Consider the following 14,298-nt stretch of genomic DNA (forward strand, 5'->3'; position numbering starts at 1 on the left):
TTGGTGAAAGTAGATTATTGAAGTTTCCTACTTTCAATGTATGAGGTTCAATGTGTAATTTAAGCTTTAGTAATATTTCATTTTACAAATTTGGGTGCCTTGTCATTTGGGGTATAGATGTTAAGAAGTGAAATGTCATCTTGATAGATTTTTTTTTTTTTGATGAGTATGAAATGTCTTTGTCTCTTTTAATTAATTTTGGTGGAAAGTCGATTTTGTTAGCTATTAGAATAGCTACAACAGCTTGCTTCTTGGGTCTGTTTGCTTGGAAAATCTTTTTCCAACCTTTCATTCTGAAGGAATGTCTATCTTTGGTGGTGAAGTGTGTTTCTTCTATGCAGCAGAAGGAAGAAAGCGGTTTTTCTATTCATTCTGTCATCCTATGTCTTTTTATTTGGGGGGAATCAAGTCCATTGATATTTGAGACTGTTGAGATTATAGTGTTGGGTGGGGACTTTCCTTTATGGTCCAAAGTATATGATATTCAGTAAGCTTGTACCTTTATAAGCATCTCCTTCTTTAGGTTAGAAAAAAAATTTCTTTTCTTTCTTTTTTTTTTTAAAGGAAAAACTCTGCAGTTAGGTCCTTTATTTCTCTTTTGCACACTAGGCCATGAACTCGTATGGAATGGGCTCTAGCAGCTCGGGCTCTTTCCCATTTGTCTTCACAAAGTGTGCTTCTCTTGCTGGTGCAGGCTGGCGCTTCAGCTGAACCCAGGTGCCCTTCTCCTTGGCCTCCTTCTTCTTCTGGTCATTCTCCTTCACCCGCTTCAGGAAGCTGTCTCTCCTCTTCGAGTGCTTGATGTGCTCAATCCGCACGTTGATCCTCTTGGCCAGAATCTTGCCCTTAATTTGCTTGTTTACAGTGATGCCCACGGCATGCTGGGTGACATTGTAGACTCTTCCGGTTTTGCCGTGGTAACACTTGTGGGGCATTCCTTTTTGAACAGTACCCATTCCCTTGATGTCTACAATGTCACCCTTCTTGTAGATTCGCATGTATGTGGCCAAAGGAACAACTCCATGTTTCCTAAAAGGCCTAGAGAACATATACCGGGTGCCTCTCCTCTTTCCCTTTGTGTTTGTCATTTTGGTGAGTTAATTGGAAGATGGCTGCCGCGGCCGAAAGCGAAAAAATTTCTTCTATGTTTATTTTTGATAATATTTTCTGGGCTTCTGAGCTGGAAGTCTACTTCTATTCCTATTATTCTTTTCATAGTTGTGTTCTTTTCATAGGGTCCTACATTTCTTGGATGCTTTGTGTCAGAAACTTTTTAGATTTAACACTTCCTTTTGATGATTATTACTTTCTTCTATTGTATCTTCTATGCCTAAGATTTTCTCTTCTATCGCTTGAATTCTGTTGGTGATGCTCAAGTCTCAAGTTCCTATTCAGGCACCTAGATTCTTCTGTTTTCAGGATTCCCTCAGTCTGGGTTTTCTTTATTGCTTCTATTTCCAGTCTCATGTCTTGAACAGTTCTATTCATTTCCTTCACCTGTTTGCTTGTGTTTTCCTAGATTTCTTTAAGAAATTTGTTCATTTCCTCTTTAAGGGTCTCTATCATCTTCATATGATTGGATTTAAAGTTATTTTCTTTTGCTTCAGCCTGTTCAAATATGTACAGGTTTTTTTTTTTTTTTTTTGTAGTATGATAGCTAGACTTTTGTGTTGCCATATTGCCCTGACTGTTGTTGATTGTGTTCTTTGGCCTTTAGTTATCTGGGGTCTGGGTTATTATAGGTTTATGTGTTGATTTCTGACTTTAATTTTTTTTTTTGATGGATTTTTTTTCTTTTGCATTCTGTTTCATTTTGGTCTTCTGGTATAAGTGGCCTATGGTTCTGGTGACACTAAGTCTTCAAATCCAGTAATGTATCTTCACTGAGGTTTTGATGCCTGTGGGACCTCTGGAGTTTTGGTTACTTGGGTTGTCTCTGGAGTTCTAGGGTTCTGGGAACTGGTTTAGTCTCTGAAGTTCTTGATACTCGTGTGGCTTCTGGGATTTCAGGTACCTAGGGTTCTAGCATGGCCTCAGGTAGAGTCGTCTGTTAGGGTTGTGGGCCAGGACTTGGAGACTAGGGGAAGAGATTTATTTTATTTTTTATCTATGCTGGTAACATATATTTTTAATCACTGTAAACTGTAATCAATTTTACTTGTTCAGTAGAACTAATTTGCCCATACTATATCTTTTCTCATTTGGCCCCACAGATTTTCTTTAATTTTAATACTTGTAACATTTATTTTGAAATGTGCATGCATGAGTGTGCGTGCATGTGTGTGTGTGTAAAAGTGTTATGGTGTATGTATGCATGGAACTTAAAAGAGAAGTTGCTTGTCAGTTCTTCCCCCCCCCCCCCCCCACACACTGTGAGTTTTGAGTATTGACCTCAGGTTCTCAGACTTGGCAGCAAATGTCTTTCCCTGGTAAGCTATCTCTCTGGACTCAGGAATTTATTCTTTCTTAGAGATTTAAAAACTGGTTTGCCAATATAACATATATTTTATTATTTAATTGTTTTATTTATTTATTACTTAATTTAACTGACAGTGAATTACATTTGAAAATATTTTGTGTAAATCTGATGTTTTTAGAATTGCATTGGATTTTTTCTTTTAAAAATCTGGCATAATAAAATTGAAAGAGAGCAAGGAGGAGCAACAGGAGGGTTTAAATGGTGTAAAGGGAACAGAGAAATGTTTAAGTAAAATACTATCTCAAAGATAAAAGAAAAGACACTGGCACATTATACACTTCAGTTGGGGAGTCTAATCACAACCATAAGCAAATATTCACAGTTTCTATATACATTCTTTAAAGAATTAATATGGTTCTTTTGTTTATCTTTAGGAATAATATAGGTCTTATTTTAAGAGCATTGTGAATAGGACTATTTCTTTTCAGCATATTCTTTGAGTTGTCTTGAAGCCTTTGGTGTGGTTGGATAATGGGAAGATTTCTGTGATACCAGTCTCCTCTAGGTAGGCACTGTGTCAAGCTTGTTATTTACTGTTCAACTGTTGGATTTCATAATTTTCTCTCCTTTTTCTATCAAGTTCAGAGGGAAATATGTGAGAATTCCTATGTATGTTCCTGGCTTTCTTTTTTATTTAATACTGAGATTTTATTTTCTAAAGCTTATCGTTTTTACAAAACAGAACACAACAACAACAACAAAAAAAGGTATTTAGTATTTAGCAAGTACTAAATCCCAGCAAAAGTTTGCACAATTTCTGTGCCTTTCATAATTATGACACTGACATCTTATGCAAATACTAAACACAGGCAGATTTCCCTGATGACCACAGGCATTCAGGTGTTTTGATTGGGGGTGACTTTATAAAAATGAACTTTTATTGTACCAGTTGTTTGTTCTGAGAAGTGATTTTATCTGTTAGTCCAAATGAAAATATTTTATACTTTCATTTTGTTTTGCTAAAAACATTAAGCTAAAGCACAGCATGAGTAGTGGTTTTATTTATGGGTGTTCAAGGCGGCAAAGCTCAGGTTTATTTGTGTCATACATATGAAGTGTCCCGAGGTACAAGTGGTATTAGCATACTTGTTCTCTGATCTCAGTGATATTTTCAGAAAAACTCTTTTGTTTATTACCCTCAGTTTTTTTTAAAGCTGGTTTTATTTAGAAAAAAAACATGATTTTTTTCTGTAGACTGTTTTCAATTATGAAGGGTTGAAATTGGGACATTTTGCTGTGTGTTCATACTGTATTTTGAACACATTACCGTCTCATTTATATTCCTCTGCCTTATGTACTATTACCCTCTTCCACTTCTCCCCTACCTTCCCCAGAGTGTGCACCTGCAAAAAGCACAACTCTTACAGCAAAGGGGCTAGTCAATAATTTATTCTACAGCCAAAAATGAATGACCATGGCCTGGGAACACAGATTTAGGTTATCCCAAATTCCATGATTTTTTTTTTTTTATAGTTTCAGAATAAGGAAAGTTGTAAGTCAAGATACTTTTCCACATTGGTTAAAAAAAAAATCAGCAAGGATAATTACAGAAGGAAAAACTTTGCTGTAGACCTTACATGTTGTTGGTCTGCATTTTCTTGGTTGTTGGAAAGTAGGGTCTTGTTAAATTAATATAATCCAAAATGTTTTTATCTGTTGGACACAGGATTATAGGTCTTACAAAGAGGTGGGCAAGGAATGGTTATTATATGGCTAAAGGTAGAAAAAGTAAATTGTGACCAACCTCTGGACATACAGCATTTTGAACTATCTTATACTCATCAAAGTCTTAGTCAGTCAACCTCGAAGAAGAGTTCACTTTGAAGATGCAGATGCCTTCTGGGAAATTTTGTTCACAAGAGTTTTCCTTTGTATGTGGCCAACTAGTCAGAGGACTTAGAAAACAGATTTGTCTGGTTCCTAAATCCATGAGTTTTCCCACAATAATAACAGTAACTTTTGTAATGAGTTTATTGAATAGCTATAATTTCTTATTACATACTTAATGAGAACCTGCCAAAACAATTACTAAGAGCTTTCTTGAATATAATTACTTTTAATAATGTCTTGTTATTTTAGATTTTCAGTCAGAAATATAAATCAAGTATACTTGTTCCTTTTTTTTTCCCACTCACCCTCTATTCTTCTCTCTTCTTTCTCTCACCTCCAGTAGAGGTTAACCTCAAATTCATTATGTAGGCAAACATGACCTTTAAATTCATATTCTCCTGCCTTTACCTCCTAGATGCTTAGATTATAGACGTGTTTTGTTATACTAGTTTTATATGGAGAGATAGATGGATCATGGTGCTTCAGGCATACAAGGCAAGTACTTTGTCACTACACAAAATTTTGTATGCAATTTCAGGAGGCTACATGCATTTTTTCTGATACCTGTCAGTTGAACTCTGGATAATATTGTATTAAAAGACATTTGACAAATCATTTTCTTGCAACATTATGTTTTTCCTGAGACTGGAGTTTAATGATTTATGATGAGCTATGAACTCAAGAGATGATATTGTTAGCTAAGAGGAAATATGACTTCCAAAGACCTATTTGTGTGCATGTATGTATGAATATTATCTATTCTGATCTGTCTTTCTGAAATAGTTATATTTTACCCACTGTAGTCTTCTCTCCTTACCTTTTGTTCTCTACATTTCATAATGTGTCCTTTCTTTTGAATTTTATTTTCTGAGTCATACTAACTCTTCATATTTCTATGTTAAATTACAAATAAGTTTGATGACCTCATATACATCTCATTATGACACAATCATTTGTTAATTTGAGTCACTAGAGAATAATTTAAAGAAGCTAAGTTTTTATACACTAAGTTTTATGGGTCAGAAATGTCTACTATTCTTTGTCCATGGGTTTGGGTTTGTAAAATTATTGGGTAGGACTTATAATTAAACATTCTTAAAGGTGCTGTTGATAATATGTTATGAAAAATAATTGATTTCAGTGGAAGATGAACACATTAATTATTATTGTATCCAGTGGTGAGACAGGTTATATAGAACACAATTGAAATACTATTTCTTATTAAAATTCCTTTAGCATATTAAATCATTTCACTGGCTACTGATGATGGTGTACTAATGTACTGTTGATGTTACTGGGTGAATTCATTGGTTCATTATTTCTTTGAATGACAAGTGATGCTCTTAATGGATAGTAGTCATGCATAATTGATTTATGTGAGAACTTGTCAGATCACGTTCTGTAGTCAAATGTGAGGTTAGTTAGTCTTAGCACAATCAAACAAAGATCTGACTTACTCTGATATGAAAGCCCAAGTCATCACTAGTTAGTCATGAACTAAATACAGTTATGACCAGTATGGATAGGTAGTATTTGATTATAGTTTGTTATCTCATATTATATAAATATTGAAGAGTTCTGCAGAAAATCCAGGAGTTTGTATTTCATTTGGGAAATTAATATTCTGGTGTTACTAGGCCTCAACAGTTTGAATTTCAGCTGGACGCGTCATTGTATGCACTTCGTTTTCTCTCACAGAGGTAGAGGTAATGATTTCTGGCACATCTTATCAAATGAAGGAAAGTACATGATAAGCTGAGAGGATGATATGCAGGAAAGAGCACATTTCTTACTAAAACATAAGGTTATTCTTGTATATATGTAAACTGTATTTCTGTCCTGAAGGAACAACTTCAAAATATCATTATGTGAGCAACCAAATTAGGAAATACAATTAATAAGTGAAAAACTTGTCCAATGAGAAACTTAAGGATCTGAGAAAACTGGGTCCTACTTTTTGAATTAAAAAAAATCTGAGTAATATCTCTGTGAAATTCAGATAAGTAATAGCTGTAAATATTTTCTGGGTATTAGAAATTTTTTTTTGCTCAGTTTTTGAGACATGTTCTCTAACTATACCCAACAGTGGTCTAGGTCGTCTCATTGTGTATCCAAGGAGGAACTGTTCATTCTTCTTTGCTTGACCTCCTGAGTGATCCCATGCATAAACTACCACACCTTGCTCTAGAAACATTCTTTTTAAATAAATGAGGAATTTGTAAAACAAAATTATATTAAAGACAGAAGAATTATATCTCCTATCAGGAAATAAAAAAATTAGTAAATTTAATTTCAACCAGCAATACTAGCTTAGAATATTGAAGAAATAGCTGACAATCTCATGTGGAATTTGATAGAGGACTTAAAATATTTGAATCAGCATCTGTTGTAGCTGATGACAACTCATACATACCAAATACCACCAGGCTAGCTACATCTATATACAATATAATAGACATAGTGGGGAGAGAGAAAGAGAGAGAGAGAGAGAGAGAGAGAGAGAGAGAGAGAGAGAGAGAGAATGATAAAGAATAGAAACTGCGTGTGTTACTTGAGAAAAAACCCTTGCTTCATCTTTTTACAGATGAATGGATCATAAATCTTGATTTTTCCTGTTGATGTTAAAATTGACCTGCACACTGTGAAAGGACTTGCCCAAACAGTTACAAGTAATTGAATATATCATCTCAAGCAAAAAAAAAAAATACATCTCTGAGAATCTCATTTGACAATGAGGTTTTAGTTTATATTCCTCTGATGGAAATGGCTTCATGAAGTGACAGCTCCAGATTACATTGTACACTCTGAATACAGAAGTTGTGATAATTAAAGAGGATGCTCTGTGATTTTTGAGATTTGTAAAAATGACTACATTGTTTAACAAAACTAAGATCTCCAATTAAAATCATGTGAACAGGGGGACTCTGGAAGAATTTTCTAAACTGAAGGGATATGTTGCTAAAAACTGAATAGCTTTTCTGGGATGCTGGATCTCATCCAGTTGTATTCCTAATGGTATAAACATTGTACAAAGACTGTAGGCAAATTTACAATGCATTTATGTTTGTGAATGAACAGAAGTAAATAAAATTTTCTATGAAGATTATAAAACTGTATTCTATACTACATAGTCAAGATAAAATTTACAGTTAGACAAGGACATCTGGGTGTGACTTTTGATTTTAGTATGTTTGTCTAATATATGTTTTAAGTTGTAGTCTTCTCTATAACTCATATTTTCATTATTATCTGAGACATATCTAATAAAAATTAAAATTTGTTTTCAGATCCGTTAATACAAGTTCTCAGATACAAAACAGTCTTATTATGTAGGAGAACCATAGGCAGCCAACTAAGTCATGCACTGGGCTTTCCTAAAAGCTGGCAAAGCCACGGGGTGTTTTAAATTAATTAATTAATTAATTTTCATTAATGCATGGAGCAGTTGATTTCGTTCAACAGTTAGTTTTCTTGCTTTCTAAATGCCTTCCTAAATGGTGAATTGAATGAGAAACTCTTGCCTCAGAATTTTGCTTGAGAAAATGACAAAAACCAATTTGGCTTTGCCCTCTAAATGCCTTTAAAATAATGACCAGAAGCTGACGCTGGCTGATCTCTCTGGATGGGCATGGCCTGATCACTGTATTTGTTATGACAGTGGCTATTGGCTGTGACTGTTCACTTCTTCATTCAGGTTTCCTTAGAATTGCTAAAATTGTTGGTGTTCTTTTCCACAATGCTGCACATTCTAAGTAACTGGAAGCAAGAAGAGGCAAATGGAAACAACTCATTTTTCCTATCGAAGGCAAACATTTTCCAACATTGTTGTTTAGAAAACTTTGGATACAAGCAACAGTGTTCTTAAGATTGTCATGATGATGTCTGTTGTATCTGTCAAAGGCTACTATACTTCATGGTCATTGATAATTATAATTTCCTTTTTTTTTTAAATTTAAGATTTGTTTATTTTATTTGAGCTTTTGTTTTGTTTTGTTTTGTTTTTTGAGACTTGGTTTCTCTGTGTAGTCCTGGCTGTCCTGGAACTCACTCTGTAGACCAGGCTGGCCTCGAACTCAGAAATCTGCCTGCCTCTGCCTTCCAAGTGCTGGGATTAAAGGCGTGCACTACCACAGCCTGGCGATAATTATAATTTTCTTAATTGTGTTGTTATAAACTCCATCAGGGTGTAGGAAGCCGTGGTCAACAGTGATAAATCCGTCATTCCAAGATGGCGCGGACATCGTGTCCTCCCCACTAGTAAACAACTGACTGTGCAGGTGCAAAGAGGCAAAAGCGTGCCAAAAGTCACTGCCCAACCTGGGGCGTATTATGGGTAATGAGTGAACAGCCAATCAGAAGTGAATACGTCACTCTAGGGTGTATTTAAGCAGAGCCTCTTCCTGTCTTTCCCGTCTTTCCGCCTCTGCTTATACGAATAAAGCCTCGTCTGTGGTAATACCCGAATTCTGCCTCTCGTGTCTCTCTTCCATGGGCGAAAAGGGACACGGGAGGCGCATGGAACATCAGGGCACCTCTTCTAAATAACATATTCATTATACTAAGTTGAGTGTAGATATTCAATCAGTGTCCTTTGAGATACCATTTTTAGAATCTTTGAAATGAAACCTTATAGTTGAGTAATGTGTTGTAATCAGGCTAGACTGGATTGTGTTAATGGTAAAACTGTGATTTTTATAACAGCTTATTTCTTACTCTTTCCTCATGTGGTCAGCACTGACAGGGCTCTGTACCTGGGCTAATGGAGGCTTTACCCTTTATCTAGAATGGTACTATCTAAGAATGGTGTTGTTCATTTACACTGGATGGTCATGCATAGATTTTTCTGAATTCATTTTCCTGGCCAGAATTAGTCTTTTCCTAGGTGCAAAGAGATGAAGATGTTGAGAAACAAATACAATATTTGATGAAAGTTAATATGATATGTAAACTAGATGGTACCTATAAAGTTTACTAAAATTGTGGGTTATAGATTCTAGGATAGCTGCTAGATATTTTATGTAAATTTCCAAAGGTGAAAATAAACTTATTTTCTAGGAATACCATGGGTAGGATTCCAGGATCTCCTGGAAATTCACAAAGTGGCAAAATGTTTTCTATTTATTTATTGGTTGTGTGTGTGTATGCATGTGTGCACGCAGATATGTCTATATGTGTATGCTGTACATATATATAAAGTAGCCAGAGTCGGCCTTGGGTGTTATTTCACAGGAGCTGACTACCATATTACTACCATATTATTTACTATAATATTAACTACCATATTGAGATAGGGTTCCTGATTGGCCTGAAGCTTGCTGGATAAGGTAGGCTTGCTGGCCAAGAAGCCCCCAGAGATCTTGCTATTTTTGCATCTCTTGCACATGGATGACAGGGCTGGGTTGAGGGGACTGATCTCATGCCTTCCTGCTTATATGACAAGCAACTTTACCAACTAAGCTTTGTCATTAGCCTAAAGTATGATCGAACATCATTGACTGATAGCACTATATAGGCAAAAGAACTCGGATACAATGTTGTAGATCTTAGTGCAGAGCAGATGCCCCTCAGCCTAGAGCTATTACTGTTTTTATTTAGGGAATGGCCATTTTCTACTCAGAAATTAGGGAATCCAGAACATATTTCCAGCTGTGAATCACTTTGCTTATTCTGCCAAAGATAACTGTGTTTTTCTCCACATTGATGATGGTCCTGGGACCCTGTACCTGCTTTTCCAAGGGTAGAGTCACATATTCCAAGACCTAGACATCCTTATGTTGACTTGACAAGGGCTTTCCCTTCTTAAAAAGAAACTTCTACCACCCAATGAGATACTACTGTGCTCCCTACTTCTCATGTTTGCAGGAGATTCTGAGATTCCTACTTCTAATCAGAATTAGGAGATTCTTGAGTGAGCACATGTCAGTTATTTTATACATTATTTTCATAAGTATTTACATACTCTCCAATATGATTCATAAACCTTTGGATATAAATAACGAACAAAATCATTTGCCCTGCAAATGTTTTACCCAGAAGTAAAATATCATCACCCAGAAGTAAGAGTAAGGGTGTATTAAGTGTGAGAATAAATTGATATAAAATTGGTATATATATATACCAATATATATATACCAATTTTATATCAATATATATAAAATTGGTATATATATATATATATATACCAATATATATACCAATATATATATACCAATATATATATATACCAATATATATATATACCAATTTTATATCAATAAAATTGATATATATTTTATCCTCTTGGAGACAAGAGAGTAGAGAAATGGGATGAAAAACTGTGGGAGGGTGGACCAGGAGTAGGTAATAATATATATTTTCCTTTAGTGTCATCATGTAGAATTGATCACTCTGGCTTTTGCATAATTCACCACCACTCCTGCACTGCATGTTGTTACAGCACTCATTACACTATGATATATACTACTTTTTTTCCTATTAAATGTCCTTGAAGGTTAAGGATTTCACCTTTTTTTACTTGGAAATTAATTTATTCAGTTTACAGTCTGATTGCAGCCCTCCTCCCATCTCTCTTCCTAGTCCCATCCTCACACCCTTATTCCCCCATCCCCTTTTACTAAGAAAAGGAGTGGCAGCTTATGGGTACCAACCCACCCTGGTATATTAAGTCACAGCAGGACCAAGTGCATCCTCCTCTACTGAGGCCAGATAAGACAGCCCAGTTATGGGAAAGGGATCCAAAGGTAGGTGCCAGAGTCAGAGACAGCTCCTGCTCTAATTGTTAGGCAACTCACATGAAGAACAAGCTGCACATCTGCTACATCTGTGTAGTGCAACTAGGTTTAGCGCATGCATGTTCTTTGGTTGTTAGTTCAGTCTCTGTGACACCCCCCCCCGCCATGGGCCCAGGTTAATTTACTCTCTAGGTCTTTTGGTATTGTCCTTGACCTTCTGGCTTCCTCAATTCTAGCAGCCATTCTTCTACAAGACTCTCTAAGCTCTGTATGCTATTTGGCTATGGGTGTCTGCATCTGTTTCCATTAGCTGCTGGATAAAGCCTCTCAAGACAGTTATGTTAAGCTCCTGTTTGCAAGCATAACGGAGTATAATTAATAGTATCAGAGGTGGGCTCTCACCCATGTGGTGGGTCTCAAGTTTAGTCAGACATTAGTTGGTCATTCTCTTAATCTCTCTTCCATCTTTATCCCTGCACTTTTTGTAGGGAGGACAGATTTTGGATCAAAGGTTTTCTGAGTGGGTTGATGTCCCTTTTCTTCCACTGGAAGTCCTGCCTGGATATAGAACGTGGCCTCTTCTTGCTATATATCCCTCATTGCTAGAGGTCTCAGCTAGGGTCACTACCATAAACTCCTGGAAGCACCCCCTCATCCCAGAGATGCCCCACCACTGATTTCTGTTCTCTCTTCAAGACCCCCTTCCCTATTCCTGATCTCCCTTGTTACCTTCCTTATCCCTTTCCCATCCAGGTCCCTTCCTTCAATTACTTCAGATGTCTATTTTATTTCCCATTTTGCGTGAGATGAAGCATCCACCCTTGGGTCCTCCTTGTTACTTAGCATTCTTGGGTCTGTGGATTGTAGCCTGGTTATTCTGTACTTTATGGCTAATGTCTACTTATAAGTAAATACATACCATGAGTGTTTTTCTGGGTCTGGCTTATCTCAATCAGGGTGATATTTTCTAGTTCCACCCATTTGCCTGAAAAATTCATCATGTTTTAAAATAGCTGAACAATAGTATTTCATTGTGCAAATGTATCACATTTTCTTTATCTATCCTTCAGTTGAGGGACATTCAGGTTTTTTTCAGTTTCTGGCTATTATTAATAAAGCAGCTATGAACATAGTTGAGCAATTGCTTCATAGTATGGTGGGCATCATTTGGGTATATACCCAGGATTGATATAACTGGATCTTGAGGTAGGACTATTCCAAATTTTCTGAGAAACAATCAGATTGATTTTTACAGTGATTGTACTAGTTTGCACTCTCACCATCAATGAAAGAGTGTTCCTCTTGCTCCACATTCTTGCCAGCATGTGCTGTCCTAGCATGTATTTTCAACCTTAGCCATTTTGACGGGTGTAAGATGAACTCTCAGAATCTTTTTGATTTACATTTCCCTGATGACTAAGGACATTGAACATTCTATGGAGCCATAGTCACCCTGATACCTAAACCACACAAAGACTCAACAAAAAAAGAGAATTTCAGATCAATTTCCCTTATGAACATTGATACAAAAATACTCAATAAAACACTCCCAAATTGAATCAAACCTCATATGAAATATCATCCACCATGATCAAGTAGGCTTCATTCCAGGGATGCAGGGATGGTTCGATATACAAAAATCCATCAATGTATTTCCTGAACTCAAAGAAAAAAAAAACATGATCATCTCATTACATGCTGAAAAGCCTTTTGACAGTATTCAACATTCCTTCATGGTCAAAGTATTGGAGATATCAGGGATATAAGGTGCATATGTAAGCAGAATAAAGGTAATATACAGCAAGGCAATAGCCAACATCAAATTAAATGGAGAGAAACTTATAGTAATTCCACTAAAATCGGGGACAAGACAAAGCTGCTCACTCTCTCCCTATCTATTCAGTATAGTACTTGAAGTTCTAGTTAGGGCAATAAGCCAACTAAAGAAGATCAAGTGAAGATAAACTGGAAAGGAATAGGTCAAAGTATTGCTATTTGCAGATGTTATGATAGTATACACAAGTGATTCCTAAAATTTTATCAGGGAACTCCTACAGCTAATAAACACCTTCAACAAAGTGGCTGGATACAAAATTAACTAAAAAAATCAGTAGTCCTCCTTTATACAAATGATAAACAGGCTGAGAAAATTAGGGAAATGACATCCTTCACAATAGTCGCAAACTATAAAATACCTTGGTGTAAATGTAACGAAGCAAGTGAAAAGCCCGTATGACAAGAACTTCAAGTCTCTGAAGAAGGAAATTGAAGAAGATATCAGAGGATGGAAAGATCTCCTGTGCTCATAGATCAATAAGATTATCATAGTAAAACTGGCCAGTTTACCAAAAAGCAATCCACACATTTAATACAATACAATTCCATTAAAATTCCAACACAATTCTTTACAGACCTTGAATGAGTGATTCCCAACTTCATATAGAAAAACAAAAAACTCAGGATACTTAAAACAATCTTGTACAATAAAAGAACTTCTGGAGGCATCAGCATCCCTGTTTCAAGTTGTACTACAGAGCAATAGTGATAAAAACCACATGGTATTGGCATAGAAAGACAAGTTGATCAGTGAAATCTAATCAAAGACCCCAAATTAAACCCACACACCTTCTTTGAAAAAGAAGCCAAAACCATTCAATGGAAAAAAGAAAGTATCTTCAACAAATAGTGCTGGTCTAACTGAATGTCTACATGTAGAAGAATGCAAATAGATCCATATTTATTACTTTGCATGAAGCTCAAGTGGATCGAAAACCTCAACATAAAACTGGATACACTAAATATAATAGAAAACAGGAAATAGCCTTGAACTCATTGGTACAGGAGACAACTTTCTGAACAGAACACCAACAGCCCAGGCACTAAGGTAAACAACTAATTAATGAGATCTCATGAATCTGAAAAGCTTTTGTAAGGCAAAGGACACTGTCAATAAGACCAAATGTTAGCCGACCAAATGGGAAAGATCTTCACCAACCCTACATCTTATAGAGGGGTAATATCCAAAATATATAAAGAACTCAAGAAATTAAACACCAACAAACCAAATAACCCAATTAAAAAATGGGGTACAGAGTTCAACAGAGACTTCTCGACAGAGGACTTTTTTAATGGCCAAGAAGCACTTGATAAATGTTCAAAGATCCCATTTTTTAACATCTACATATGGACACATTCTGATGCCTTTATGGGATAGATGCTTTAAATGATATCTTTATCCTGGAGAACATAGGGGATTAC

The 14,298-nt window shown here is 35.9% G+C and overlaps 1 pseudogene; it reads right to left on the bottom strand.

Annotated features, from left to right (window-relative positions):
• Positions 1 to 605: 605 nt before the first annotated feature.
• Positions 606 to 1,123, bottom strand: LOC143438388 (large ribosomal subunit protein eL21 pseudogene; annotated as a pseudogene).
• Between the last annotated feature and the right edge of the window lie 13,175 nt (positions 1,124 to 14,298).

This window comes from Arvicanthis niloticus, chromosome 25, assembly GCF_011762505.2.
Source record: "Arvicanthis niloticus isolate mArvNil1 chromosome 25, mArvNil1.pat.X, whole genome shotgun sequence".
Lineage (NCBI taxonomy): Eukaryota > Metazoa > Chordata > Mammalia > Rodentia > Muridae > Arvicanthis > Arvicanthis niloticus.